Genomic DNA, 14,718 nt, shown 5'->3' with positions numbered 1-14,718 from the left:
GGCAACAAGTGTGTTACACTTAGATGTTGATGTGTTTATTTAATAAGCATAACAAAAAGGCAAAATACTATGCAATATCTTTGTGAAAATAAACAGAATTCTTATTATAAAGAAAACAAATATTTTTTCTCATTTAGGGAATTTCAGAACCAGATTATATGGACACTAAGATATAAGGGGGACATACACTTTTTTGTTTCAGTCTTTACAGGCAAGTATATTTGAGTTCTGTTTGGTAGTGTTGTTAATAAAGGACTAATTGAAAGCTAACCTTGAAAATGTATAGATCTTCATCTTCCATATATATAATTCCATGTAAACCATTAGCAGAATTCAATATCTTTTACTAGAAATAGAAGTTACACAATATGAAGAAAAAAGAAGCTAAATAAGTATGTGGTCTTTCTTTTTTCCTAGAAATGCACCTTGAATCTGAGGCGCCTTTCCAGCTCCTTAATGTAAAATTCTGTTCAATCGAGTGTAATGGATTTACTTTCAGATATTTTTTCTCAGATTTCTAGCAGACTTCCTGCAGTATGAAGCCAAATGGCATCACAATCTTTGGTATGGGAAAAGGCACAGGAAAATTCAGATGAACGTAGAAAGACTATAAATAAAAAGTGACCCTCTGACCCAACAATTGTCCAGTAACAAATGCAATTATGTAGACAAATGGTGCTGATCACAATCTTCTTTCCCCACAGCATGGCAGTTGCTCAGCGTAGAGCATTGCTGAATAGATAGATATGCTTTTGACGTTGGCAGGAAGGAATATGCTTGCCCACAGTGTGATACAGCACTCATTCATTGACTGGGCTGACAGGTATAACAAATAAAGATCTTGGCCACGGGAGATGCTAAGCACCTGTGACACCTGTCTTTGCTAATTCAGAGTTTTGCAGGTGAATGCATGAGTAAAAATGAAGGGTCACAGTCACCTGGTTGGAGGGATGGCAGAGGGGACAGCTGAATGAGGAGTTCAGTTTTAGGGAACCTCTAATCAGGCAAGAAACACCAGTGGCACTGGACACAAAAAGGCAGAAATTTGCCCCAGTTCAGGTGTGTTAAAACTGTATTCAGGGGTTACCTTTCCCCTCAGAGACTTTGTGCTGGAGCAGGTATTGCCTGTCTTTGCCACTCATGCTCGATGCTGAACCCATGGGCGGCACCTTCCCCCCTGCAGCAGTGGGAAGCTCTTCGCAGCTCTGTCTTCCTCCCCAGAAATGTGGCTGTGGACCCAGGCCTGATCCAGGCCAGCATTTCTGCTGTGGCCAGGTAGTACCTGGGTGTGGGGCATCGAGCACTCCCCGTACCTGCTAGTCGGGGCAAGTGAAACAGCCTGAGCTGCAGTTACACAAGGGTCCCCACAAAGGGGACCCTTTTGCAGGGGTGCTCAGGGTGATAGGAGGAGATGAGTCCTGCCGCAGTATCGGGTGCCATAATCATTGCTCTCATCCTCACAGTCTCTCTTGTTCCTCAAAGATCCCATGGACCCACATCTGCCTTACTTCTGGCATCCAGCTGAGGGTCCTAAGTTTAGAGGTACCATCACCTTAGGCTCTTCCAGTTAACATAGAGAATGAGTACTGGGAGGGCAACACCTCGAGGGACACTGGTCCATTTAAGGTCTGAGTGGGCCTTCGGAGGTGTCTGTTTCTCCCCGTTGTCAGGTGCAGGTAACTGTTCTCCTGAATGAAGCAGTGTTGATCTGCTCGGGGGTAGGAAGGCTCTGCAGAGGGACCTGGACAGGCTGGATCGATGGGTGGAAGCCAACTGTGTGAGATTCAACAAGGCCAAGTGCCGGGTCCTGCACTTTAGCCACAACAACCCCATACAGCGCTACAGGCTTGGGGAAGAGTGGCTGGAAAGCTGCCTGTCGGAAAAGGACCTGGGGGTGTTGGTCGACAGCCAGCTGAACATGAGCCGGCAGTGTGCCCAGGCGGCCAAGAAGGCCAATGGCATCCTGGCCTGTATCAGACATAGTGTGGCCAGCAGGAGTAGGGAAGTGATCGTGCCCCTGTACTCGGCACTGGTGAGGCCGCACCTTGAATACTGTGTTCAGTTTTGGGCCCCTCACTACAAGAAGGACATTGAGGTGCTGGAGCGTGTCCAGAGAAGGGCAACGAGGCTGGTGAGGGGTCTGGAGAACAAGTCTTCTGAGGAGCGGCTGAGGGAACTGGGGTTGTTTAGCCTGGAGAAAAGGAGGCTGAGGGGAGACCTCATCGTTCTCTACAACTACCTGAAAGGAGGTTGTAGCGAGGTGGGTGTTGGTCTCTTCTCCCAAGTAACTAGCGATAGGACGAGAGGAAATGGCCTCAAGTTGCGTCAGGGGAGGTTTAGATTGGACGTGAGGAAAAATTTCTTTCCTGAAAGAGTGGTTAAACATTGGACCAGGCTGCCCAGGGAAGTGGTTGAGTCCCCATCCCTGGAGGTATTTAAAAGACGTGTAGATGAGGCGCTTAGGGACATGGTTTAGTGGGCCTGGTGGTGTTGGGTTGACGGTTGGACTCGATGATCTTAGAGGTCTTTTCCAACCTTAATGATTCTATGATTCTATGAATGGAGCTTTGGTTAAGTGCCTAAAGGTAGGCAGGATGACTGTGAACTTCAGTCCTCATTCCTGTAAGTGAAGCAAGTGGTCTCTGCTCCTTACAGTACACAGGCTGCTGCTCTTGCTGCTCAGCTCCTGCTCTCCAGTGGGCAGAGGGAGCTGAGCCTTTGAGATTTGGGTCCCCCAGCCTCCTCCTGCAGGCACAAAACATGGATGCCCAGCAGCAGCCCTCACAGTGAGCGCAGGAGCCTGGCCTGGGAGGGTCTGTAGGGTCAGCGCGCCTGTCTCAGCCCTTTGGCTGCAGAACAGGCTAACGCTGCATCACCCACAACATTAAAAATAGAAGAAATCCATGTGGCTGCAGCTGGGATCCCTGGGGCTATGGTGTATGTCTGTGACACCCTGCCTCCAGCAGCTCCTCCTGGGGCTCTGGCAAAGGGCTACAAATTCCTGACAGCCCAAAGAATTTGGGGCAGAGAGCGAGTGTTTAGTGTCTTTTTAAGGAGGAGTGCCACTTCCAAACTATGATTTCCTGATTCTGATATGACAGGGCAGACCCAGTCCAGATTAAGAGCAGGCTTGGCTAAATGCAGTCCTATATAGCTCAACTTTAATATTATTTTTGTATTGTAGTACTAATAACCAGTTAAAAGATAACAGTGCTTATTAGGCAGATACAGACACATTCTTTGCCTGTCTTGTCAGGGTACAAATGAGCAAAAAGCCAGAAGTAGTTCATTGGGAAAAAACCAAGCCATTTAATTATCCTAAGAAAACTGTCTTCCTATTTTTTTTTTCTCTTTCTTTCTTTTTTTGTTAATGGTTGTAGTTTTCTTACTATTCGCTGAGATTTATATATTGCAATAAAAGTGCAGAGCATCTGTCTCCTGGCCAGAACTTCATCAGGCTTGGGGAATTGAGGGAAAAAAAGGAAAAGAAAATGTGTGAATATAATGACTATAATATTGAATTATTTTATGCTGCCATATGGAGTTAAACTGGTCAAAAAAAGGGAAGATTTCCATTTAAATGCTATTTGTTCTATAACAGAAACTTCCCTTTTCTTCACCCTTCTACTTCCAGAAGGGTCTTATTCAGTGTATTCAGTCCTAGCCAAAAGGTCACAGTTGTGCTACAAGAGATTCCTCCCTCCCCTTCCTGGCATCTCTGGATGCTGTGAATAGAGCTCTCTTTCTCCGAGGCTGAGATCTGTCAGTGGGAAGGTGCACTGGGCGCAGCTGAGTATCACCCTCCCCTCCTGGAGGTCAAGGGCATCACCCCTGGGTGCTGCAGAAATTTTGTGAGGAGAGGGATAGGCAATCCCACCAGACCTCCTGACTCTGACCCTACAGCGCTCAGCATCCTGACCACCTTTCCACTGCATTGTGCCATTAATTTAAATTAATTCGGTCTCTTTGACAGACGGTTCCCTAGATAGGTGATTTTTAGTTTTATATTAAATTTCTCAGCCTAGTTATTTAATGTTTGTATTGGTATATGCATTTTTCATTGTGGACTCTCAGCTTTGACAAGGCATTGATGAAGTAACACATCCTGGAATATGAAGCAGTCAAATGGCTGTTCATTCCACCTGAATTCTGACACTCCTAATCACAGTAAATAATTTGTTTAATCTTAGTTTTGTCTTATGGTATTCAGTGGGAGTTCTTACTGAGTGACATTCAAATCTGTGTGAGTAATGCTCTCTCCCTGGGCTTCTTTCTGAAATACTGGGAGAGGATGTGCAGGAAGGCTGTTGCCATTCCAGCTTGTGCTGTGAAGAAATAAGAGACAAAATAACCAGTATGAAAAGCAGAGAAAGGACTCTACCATAAGGCTACTCAGCTTGGTGATTTCACTGGTTTGGACCTTCACTTGCACTGGATGGATGGAGTCAGAGTAGAACAAAGAGCAGCAAACCCAACACTTTGGAGGAGGATTTGAGCTCTAGGAGGAAAGGACAGTCTCAGAGCCCATGGCAGACAGGTTTATGGAGAGACCGCCTGTACTGCAAGAACTGGCTATGAGGACATAAAGGGACTTGTTTCTGCCTTGTCATGTATTTTCATACTTCCTAAATTAAACTGTGCCTACGTGCCTTTGCAAACGTCCCTCTCTCTTCACTTGCTTATAAGAACTCAGACCAGCTCCAAGATCTTGCTATTCATAGGAAACAGTAAAGATATTTGAAGAAAAGAAACAAAAAAGACCCATTTACTTGCAAGTAAAAGCTCAGAGGGAATAGATTATAAACAGCACGGAAGAAATCTTTAGAGAGTCTAGCTGCCAGTGCTTGGCATGCTTTTGCTCAACGTACGCAAAGAGAGCTTTGGGGCAAAGCTGGAAACACTCAAGAGACAGAGCAGAGGGTGCTCATGTAACATCAGGGCAACTCCTGCCAAAAAGCAGGTCTGTTTTCCGAATGAACAAGTAGTAGAGTTTCTGAGGAAAAAGGAATAAGAATACCTAAATATCACTTTGCGAAACAGCCACATCAGTTTAATTGTAGCTTTTCAAAACCTGTAGCCTCAAAGAGACAAGCAGCCTCAGAGGTTTCAGACTGAGGATTTGAAAGTATGATAAGGTTGCAAATAATCTGCAAACATTGGCTTAACTGTAAAGTTTGTTTGTTGTCCTTAGTTATTGGTGATATTTTCTGTGTACTGCCATAGAAAAGGACAGACTAGAGACTCCTAAAACATGACTCTTGCAAGGCAGTGAGACTGTATGTGTCGAAATGACTGGAAAGGGACTAGATCAGTCCCCAGCAAATTAAGAATGTGTATTCATTGTGCTTGTAATAATGATAGTATGTTTTATAACATTGCACTGAAGCAATTGTCATTTCAGTTTTATGGAGCAAAAAGTGCAATCTCTGAGATTTAACTTTTAAGTAAGTAGTGGATTTAATTGACACTGGTTGAAAAATATTAATGGCCGTTCATTAGTAGGTATTGTCTCTCCCCTTATCCTACATGATTGTTTTAATTTAAATTAGCTCTCTGCTTTGTGTATAGAATTATTGACAGAAATATGTCTTTCTTCAGCAAATGATTAGCGAAATCATCCTTTCATTTACAAGCAGCACTGTGTCCCTGTGCCCTAAATCTTGCTAGTTGGAAGAGTGGGAGGGAAAGCAATTTAATTAAGTTAACTTTATTGACCCTCTGGAGCTGTTGTTTAATAGCATGGCTCCCTGGAGTGTAGTGCAGGTAAATTGAATGAATGCCACAGAATATCACTTCCCTGCATTGCATATTTCGAACCTCTGCCAGGCAGTTTGGGATGAGCAGCCAATCAGGAAAAAGTTTTTTCCAGCCTTGCTGGCGTGGATGGCATTCCCCATTATGCTCAGAACGAGGTGCAGAGTGTTACTCATGCGTTCCTCTGAGCGTATCGAGAGGGATAACTCTGGGATTGTGCGTTGTGCTCAGCTGCTGCATTCGGAAGGCAACTTTGTGGATTGGCTCTTCAGCCATGTATCCAAAAATGCCTTTTTATGAAGGAGGAAAACTAGCATGTGAATCTGAATGAAAGTGCTGTGAGTAAACTATTTAATATTAAAACCTCGATACACTCATTCTGCATGAGAAATCAGAGTCCAGAAGGATAGTAAGAGATATCTTCTGGAGCTGTGCTTGTCATTAAATACTTGGGAACAAAATGAAAAATCACAGAACTTCTTTGTTAAACTGTTATTTGATAAAACAAAAGCTAAAAAAACTTCCAAAATGTTTTGTCATAGATAATACTGCCTGCAACTGTTTCACTTATTGTTTCTGTTGTCAAAATCTTTGTCCAAATGTCTTATTAATCTATAAAATGAGTACAACAGCTTCTCTGCAGTTGACTGGAACACATCCCATTTTCTGCACCATTCTTCAAACTGCCCACTGAGTGATAAAAGACAGTATTTCAGTCTGTTGCACCTGTACTTCCAAGTAAAGCCAGATCAGTAGTCGTGTGATGTAACAGGAACTTCATATAGCTTTTAACCCTTGCAGAATTTAATGTTTCTCTGATTAAAGCTGAGACCCAAAATTCCAGTCCTACAGCTTTGCTTAAAGAATTAAATACAGCCACTCAGCTAATTTATGTTTTGCTCTGGAAAATAATGAGGTGCAACTTTAATTACAATTCATAGTTTTCTCATATTCACTCATAATTCAATGTCTTGAGTAAGTTTGTGTGTAATTTTTCCTTTCATATGAGAACAGATTTTTCTTGGCTTCAAACTGATGCTTTTAATTTTAAATGCCCATGAGGTAAGAGAGGTGGGTTTGCAGGGGAGGGGCGTTGTCCTTTCTTGTGCTGACTAAAATAGTTGGGAGAAGCAGGCAAGTTTAAAGCATGTAAGCCCTTCTTTAGGTCAGACTTGGGCGTCTTTAAACAATCACACTTAAAGCATTGTAGCCACGATCGCTATCCCTATGGTAGGCATTACGCTGACGGTGAGAACAACTGTCCTTTAGAACATCATTTCTTACGACACCACGTCACCTTTGCGGGGGGCTGGCCTTTGAGGCGATCACTCTCAGTTCCTCTCCTGACCTTTACGCCCTAATATGCCACACGCACTCTCAGAAGCGGTGCCATATACTTTTAATATACAAACCCAAGCTGTGGTGCAGCCTAGGAAACTCCAGGTGCTCCTAACCTGGCCATCTGGTCCAAGCTCTGGTGTAGCACCAAGAGGGGGGAGAGCCACCCTCAGCATCACATGAAGTCCAGAAGTTAAAATTGCCTTTAATTCAATGTTAGATTAACACGGCTTTTGGCTGGCACTGCGTGCTTGTGTATTTACATAAAAGGATGATGTCTTGCATGAGTAATCCTGAGAAGTTTACTAGCTGATATTCTCCATCACTCTGTTACTTTATCTTCATTAAATGTGTGTTTTGGCAGCTGTTGCTTGAAGTCCATATTCCATATCTGTAAGATAAGTGCAGTTTCTGTGCTAATGGTTGTGTCTGGGGTCAGAGGCAGGCCTTAGAAAGTAGACTTCTGTGATTTTCAGCTATTTTTTTGCTTCCTATAGAGTTTTTGTTATGACTTAAAAATATTCTGAAAGCTTTATTATGTATCTAATAGAATGAGAGGAAAATACACATCCACGATGCCATCCCACAGTTCCTTCCAAATGCAACAGATGAATCACATTGAATCATAAGTGACAGTTTCCCTGCATAAGAATTCATACTGTATTTTTAAGTGAAGTTCTTTAAAGGTGATAAAATACAAATACGTAATACATACATGAATTTTAGTTTTACTTGATTACAGTTTTAAAGGACTATTAATTCAAGGTTTATAATGTTATTTTTTTAGTATGTTTAAAATTTAACATTTTTTAATTTATGTGTATATTAGTATTAATATAAATTAATAAATGCTAGTTTATAGTTCTGGGTGGGGCACAGAACTCATGCCTAACACCAATTTAGACTTCCATGGGTATTTTTCTTGGTGGCAAAGTTGACTTTAAGTAGCTCCCACCCCTGTTCACAACCTACCACTTGTCTCTGCCTCTTTTCTTCCCATTGTGCTGGTACAGTTTTTTGTAGGACTGAGCACTGACCTGGGTTAGCAACCCTAGAAAATTACCCATCTCCTTTCTTGGTTTTTTCAAGGTCCTTTATAAAGCAGAGCAATGTGCTCATCTGGTTTGCAGTGTAGCCCCCAAATCATTACTCCGGTGCAACTGAACATGCATCATAGGGAAGGGAACTGCTTCAGTTCAGTCAGGCTAGAAAAAAGTGTCCATCAAACTACCGTTGGATTTTAAGACATGTTATTTGCTTAATGCCTATAAACTCTACACAGACACACTTAAGGTTAAGTACCTTAACACCTATGGTGTTTTCTCTGAACCAAATCTCTGCTGAAAACTTTTGCCAGCACAGGAACACCATTTAGGGATAGATTTAGCTTTTGATATTTGAAGGTTTTATGAGTTTGGAGGTTTTTTAATGACAAAAGCTAGAAAAAGTTTAAGTTGGTGCACTTACACCACAGAAAAGTGTAGTTTATTTATTTGAGGATTGGGTATAAGAAATTTTTGCTCTCTATACGTACAAGAGTTTGCTGATTTACTAGCTGGCTGTTTGGGTTTTTTTTCAAGTATAGCTTATATCAAGTGGATAAGAGTAACATATTGTAAAGGGCTTTTTTACAGCTACTAACAGAAACTTTCCCTGTCCCATCTGTTTTATTTTGGGGTTGGTCTTTCCCACACCTAAGGGACACTGAGGCAAAAGTTTTACAGCTGCAGAGGGATGGCATCTTCTAGGCTCCAGCTGTTCTGCTCAAAGACATTCCTGCTTTCTACTGTCACTGTCACTCACCAGCTGGCAGTGCTGCCCCTGCAGTTTTGCTAACGGAGTGGCTCGCGTGATTGCTCCTTAGCCTGAAACTTGCAAACTCAGCCAGGGCAGTCCAGATCCACAGTTCACGCCACTTAAAATAAACTGGCTCATTTTGCCTTGAGCATTTTAGAGAGTGTTCACACAACCCCCTCCGCTGGCGCAGCTATGGGGCAGAGTACGGAAAACAGGGAGGAGTAATGTTGTCAAACCAGCATAATATTGTGTGCAAAGCGAGTGTTTGCTATTCCCCAAGTCTTAAGCACTTTAAACACAAGAGAAGGCAGCAGAAGTGGCTGTAGCATGGTTGTATCCAGCAGACTTGAATTCAGGTGTGATGCTAAGCATGCAGTTATACGTAAACTCATATGCAATTTTTTTTTGTTCACACTGATATCTAAACATTCATTCACCTTTTCCCCCCTTCTAAAGAATACAGCTGGCCTATGTTAGTATTTTGAGGTTGGTTTTCTTTTACTTCACATTAATTGGTTGTTAATTTATTTAAGTAAATAGAGATCAATGAGGATGTGTCAAACCTTTGCTACACAGGAGACAAAAGTTTGTTTTAGACTACAATGTAGTCTCTAAGTCAATCAGCTAGAAACATAAGAGTTGATTAGGAGGTGCTCTCAGCAGCTCACAGAGCTTAACGTGGCAGTAGATAACTAATGCTCTATAATCCCAGCTGTGGAAAGGCCTAAGGAGTTTGAAGAGTTCAGTTTGGTAATTTACTAGGAAACCCCTGATGATTCCTCCAGAAGAAAAATTAAGTATATGGAGAAGATAACATGGCCTGGACACCTGAGGAGGAACCCAGATGCTGAACAGGATTGATTAGTCTCTTTTTGTCCTCTGGAGTCAGAAGCCTGCTTCTGCAATATCCAAGCGGATTGTCTGCCTTACCGTGTACGTACCACGAAAGGACGGCAGCACCATTGTCACAATGAGAAAGGAAGACCCATTCTCTGCTCCAAAGTGTACCATCAACAAAATTACTGTTTAAATTCTCTACCAGCGGATGACAATAACCTTTACTAGTAGAATTAACAAAAGAAGTAGGGGAAGAAATGTAGTTTCTCAGCTTGGAAGTCACGTATGAGAATTAATTAATCCCAATGTTTGTTTTCTTAAATAAGGGAGCTTAAATAAAATCACTGAGTGTAACCTTGTGCCCTTGCACACATGCATAAAGTAGCATTTCCAAACCTTGACCACAGGAGAGAAGAAAACATTAAGAAAGAAAACTAGTTAATACAAAAGCCAGGAACTCTGAAGGGAACTCTGTAGTATGCTGGCAGTGGAGGTATTCTGATTCAAGAAACTATTTCAAAAGCACATCAGTCAAGTCAGAGGTGATATTTTAAAGACTTTTATTGAAGCATGAAAGGCCAGTAATAACCAACATCACAGTTTCTGCCAGAGAATAGGAATTGAATAGTCATTTCAGTATTTTATGATCGTCATTAACTGTCTTCTGCATCCAGGATATTAGATATCCCTTAACTGTCTTCTACATCCAGGATATTAGACATGAGGAGAGCTGCAATTTAGGCCAGGAAACACCCCAAGCTGTTGTTATGTGTCTGGATTTTATGTTTTCTTTCCTTCATGATCACTGTACCTTTAACAAAACCACTTATTTCTGTATGTTATCGTTATTCTTCTTTTGGGAAAGCAGTCAGATAGCATTATGAAATGCCAAGGCATTGTACTGAAAAACCCATGCATTAATGTTATAAGAGTGCACCTCTGTGTAATGTTTGCTTATGTGTATTTTGAACTGGGATATTCAGTAGGTGTTTCTGGAGTAAAGGATTCCAGCACAGCTGCTAATATGGCCCACGGGAGGAGATGACGCTGGCTTTACCCTGCTGTGCCCACATACCGCTCTGCGTAGATGCACTAGCCGCTCTGTGGGGTGTTTCCATTCAGCTGCTTGTCAGCTGCTGAATTCCCCACTGAGCATATCTTCTCTGTAGAGATTTATGGACTCATGCTCTACTTGGAGGAACCCAGTCAGCTAAGCCAGAGAATGAGTGTCCATACTGCTCAACCCTGCCTGTGTACTAGTGCTCAGGTCAGCATCACAGCAACCCAGTTCAGGACTCACAGTGCCCAGGGCTGGATTCCGTGAATTGTAACCCCTAAATCTACAGTAAGCTGTGTCACCCTATGAAGTGTTTCACATGGCATTGTACAATAATAACGGTGTCCAGCCCAAACCTCTTGTGATGTGAACCTATGAACACAGTGAAATAGATCATCTCTGGTTCTCCATGCGTGCTCACAAAAATGCGCATGGACATCAGGTAGGAAAGTTCCTTCTGAATTGTCCAGACAATCTGGTGAATTACATAAATACTGAACATGAGACACCGAAACACACGTGAGTGTTCTCAGGGGCCCAGTGCAAAGGCTGAGACACTGCATTAGGGTGCAGCGTAAGGTAGTCCACCAACACCCTCACTAAGCTTTCAAAACCATTCTCTTGTTCCTCTTCTATCCCCCACCGTTTCTAGGAGCTCAGGAGACCTGTTGGCAGGACAGAACCCTTACTGTGGGTTCTGAACTCCTTTAAAAATCTGCTCAGCCTTTATTGCATTCGATTGGCTGGCTTTATTTTACTTTCCATCTCTTTCCTCTTTGTTTCTCTTGAGATGGTTGTTTTCTCTTGGCAGTGGGTAGCGCTGTGAGTAGAAGAATGTATGTGCATGTATGCATTCAGCACCCTTTCTTCTTTCCTGTGTCAGGCAACGGGGGTGTGCATTTCTGCATCTTTTCAGCAAGTAGTTTTCCTTCTTCCTTTACACAGATCAATCCCTTGCCTTTGTCTCCCGTCAGAGTCAGGGTGTGGTGGTGTGTGCAGCTTTGCTTTCTTGAAGGAGAAGGACTGTATTATTTTCACCATCCAGACAATGGATATAGCCTGCTGTAGGCAGCATGGGCTTTGCATACCATTTTAGTCAGACACAGGGTGATCTTTTCTCATTGCTGTACACTGGCTTTATATATCAGTTCTGCCTTCCCAATTTCAGATGTTATCAGCCTGAATTGACTCTGAAACTTAGAGCAAACTGCTGTTCTTTTCATTCTCATAATTACTGTACCAAGCATAGGTACAAGCCTTGAGGATTTACTTTTTCACTCCAAATGAGCAATGTCAAGTGAAGTAAGGATTCTAAATTATTTTCCCTTCTTTCTGAGAGAAAGAAAAGTTACAGCTCACTATCAAACATTAACAGAATGGAGATATCTCAGATTCCACTCAAAAAAGAAAGTGTGATCAAATTAGTTGATCATTAAGTTAATTGTAATAAAATTATGTTTACAGGTATAATAAATGCATATAGAGTGCATATGTATGTATAGTGAATGTATGTATGTGGAGAGAGATATATATATATATGTACACACACACACACACACAGGTAGTAAGTGGTATAAATACATTATCTTTATTACTTACCTGCACTTTCCTCTGGATGGGTAAAGCAGTAGGACCCAGCCTGGGTAGCTCAAGTTCAGAGAAGCTCTGAACACCTTCACAATCAGTTCTGTGATGGTTCAAAGCATCAGTATATATTTTAAAAGACTAATGTTTCATGCTAAGAAGCATATAAGTGTTTATCGGACTTCTGTTGTAAACCAAAACAGAGATGTTTTTGAACTGAACCCTATCCAGAGAATGTGGACAACATGGCGAGAAGTAAAATACGTAAGTAAATAAAAGAATAACTGAAAACGTATCTGGAAGACAGAAAAATAAATTTTCAGGTTATGCCATGGTGACAGTGGATAATTCTAGAGAACCCTGCCTTTTGCTAACTCCAAAACATGGCTAAAATATGGCTTGCATTTGTCTTACATCTAAAGCACAATTCCATTACAGGCTGTGCTGGAAAAGTTACCTGTATTATAATTGTTTGACATCTATTGATTTTTCAGTTAAAAAAAAAGTCCTGTGGGTGAAATTCTACTCATAGTGATATTGGTGTATATTGCAATATTTTGTAGTTTCCTCACATTCGTGCTGTGAAAAGGGAGACCACAACTATGTGACTTTCCTATCCTGATCACTGTAAGATTTATAGAAAAGCATGTCACTGTTCCTCTAGTCCATGCACTCTAATTCCTGGAAATTGCACTGATTGCCAGAAGAAGAAAAAAAAAGAAAGAAAAAAAATGTAATAAGAAAAAAACTCAAGTTACCCCCAGGTTTTCATGGAATAAACAAAGCCTCCCTGTTGCACAGATGACTTTAGGTGCTGAGAAGTCTGTCAGCACAGAGGCAGCAAGGGCAGAATCACATCCAGGTGCACCACAACCACATTTTATTTACATGACCAGTTCCCACTGAAGCCAGTGGAAAGTATCACTTTGTGGTACTTGTGAACTTGTATGAAGACAGCATTGCGCTAAGAAACTGGTGTTTTTCATTAATTGCCAGAGGTTTGAATGTATTTTGTCACGTTGCTAACAATCATGTTTCTGTTGCCCTAGTTCTACACAGTGAACAGAAATTGCTTCAGATTTATTATAACCCAGAGTCTAGCAAGACAGATTTGTTCCAAAAGTGTGGTGTGGAAGTCCTTCTCTGTGCCTTTTCCAAGGATGGGATTTCAAAGAGTTGTCTTTGACTGATATCAGCAGCATCCATAAAGAAAAGTGAGAGAAAGCATAATTAGGTAATTTCAGCAAGTTATGTCCCTGCAGCCATGATGTTGCCCTGCATGCAGAACTGGTGTGGCTATGTTGAAAATGGGAGATGAATTTGGAGGAAGTCCTTCTCACCGTTCTTTATGCATTAGGCATACTTTTGGATGTGCTTGGCAGCTGGGTTATCCTTATAACCTATCCTGTTGCTTGGCCTTGAGGAGAGGATGAGAGAATGGGTTGTAGGGAGAAGGTCATATCCAGATGGCCTAATTTCCATGTAAGTTCTTGTGTCAGATGTTACCTAAAGTTTTAGAGCCAACTAAGCGGAAAGAATTAGGCATGGAAATCAGTGTCATTATATAGGCCCTGTGACAATGGCTAATCATTGGTACATAAAGGATTATATCTAAATATAAGTAAGCATCATCCAACCACCTTCCTCTTGGACTAGTTCATTTATGCAAGACACAGTAAATGTAGGAATATCAATGGTGGCACTTTAGCATAGCAAATTCACAGCTTTATTTGTGCTCTAGATTACGAGTCACAGACTATCATGGTGCCCTGACTGGAAACACAAAGTGGCTTGTTAATTTGTGTGTGCTAATAGATTTCCTGTGTTGCAGAATGCATATAATTTTGAATAATTCCTCTCTCCTAATGTGTACGTTTTCCACTATAAGCAACTACTCAGTCTTTTAGCAATAATTGTTGATATTTTTAAAGATATGTGTTATAATCAATATCTGGGAATTATAATTGTTGATTGGAAAAAATGTTCATTGAAATAATTAGCCATTACTACTCGTTATGTTTCCATGTAGAGTGGGTGCAATTGCCATAATTCTAGTTAAATAAGAGGTTGCCTACATACTGGCCTATTTAATGGGTTTTACATCTAAGGAAGAAAAATCAAAGAGAAAAATCTAATGTTCTGTCTCTATATTTTCTACTTTTTATTTTAGGTTCTATTCTATGGCTCCATTGTGGCAGAAAAGAAATGCTTTCATGCCTGTGACACCATTGTATTCAGAAGCCCCAGGCCTTGCCCAGTCGAACTAGCTCTGATGAGTAGCTTTAATAATTTAAAAGGCAAATCTAGCACTGGGAGAGGAGGGGAAAAACACTTTTTGTGAAGTTTGACCA

The 14,718-nt window shown here is 41.5% G+C and overlaps 1 protein-coding gene across 3 annotated transcripts in view; it reads left to right on the top strand.

Annotated features, from left to right (window-relative positions):
* Window positions 1–14,718, top strand: part of LOC143156555 (poly(rC)-binding protein 3-like) — a 548,870-nt gene that overhangs the window by 371,130 nt on the left and 163,022 nt on the right. The window contains exon 1 of one of the 3 annotated variants that reach the window (XM_076330216.1): window positions 5,981–6,092. The exons of the other annotated variants lie outside the window; for them this stretch is intronic. The gene's annotated coding sequence lies outside the window, so the exon portion shown is untranslated. Of the gene's footprint in view, window positions 1–5,980; window positions 6,093–14,718 lie in introns of those variants that run through there. 3 annotated transcript variants of the gene reach the window in all.

Source organism: Aptenodytes patagonicus, chromosome 2 (genome assembly GCF_965638725.1).
Source record: "Aptenodytes patagonicus chromosome 2, bAptPat1.pri.cur, whole genome shotgun sequence".
NCBI classification, from domain to species: domain Eukaryota; kingdom Metazoa; phylum Chordata; class Aves; order Sphenisciformes; family Spheniscidae; genus Aptenodytes; species Aptenodytes patagonicus.
The sequence above is the reverse complement of the archived record's forward strand: the minus strand, read 5'-3'. Positions and strand labels throughout refer to the sequence as shown.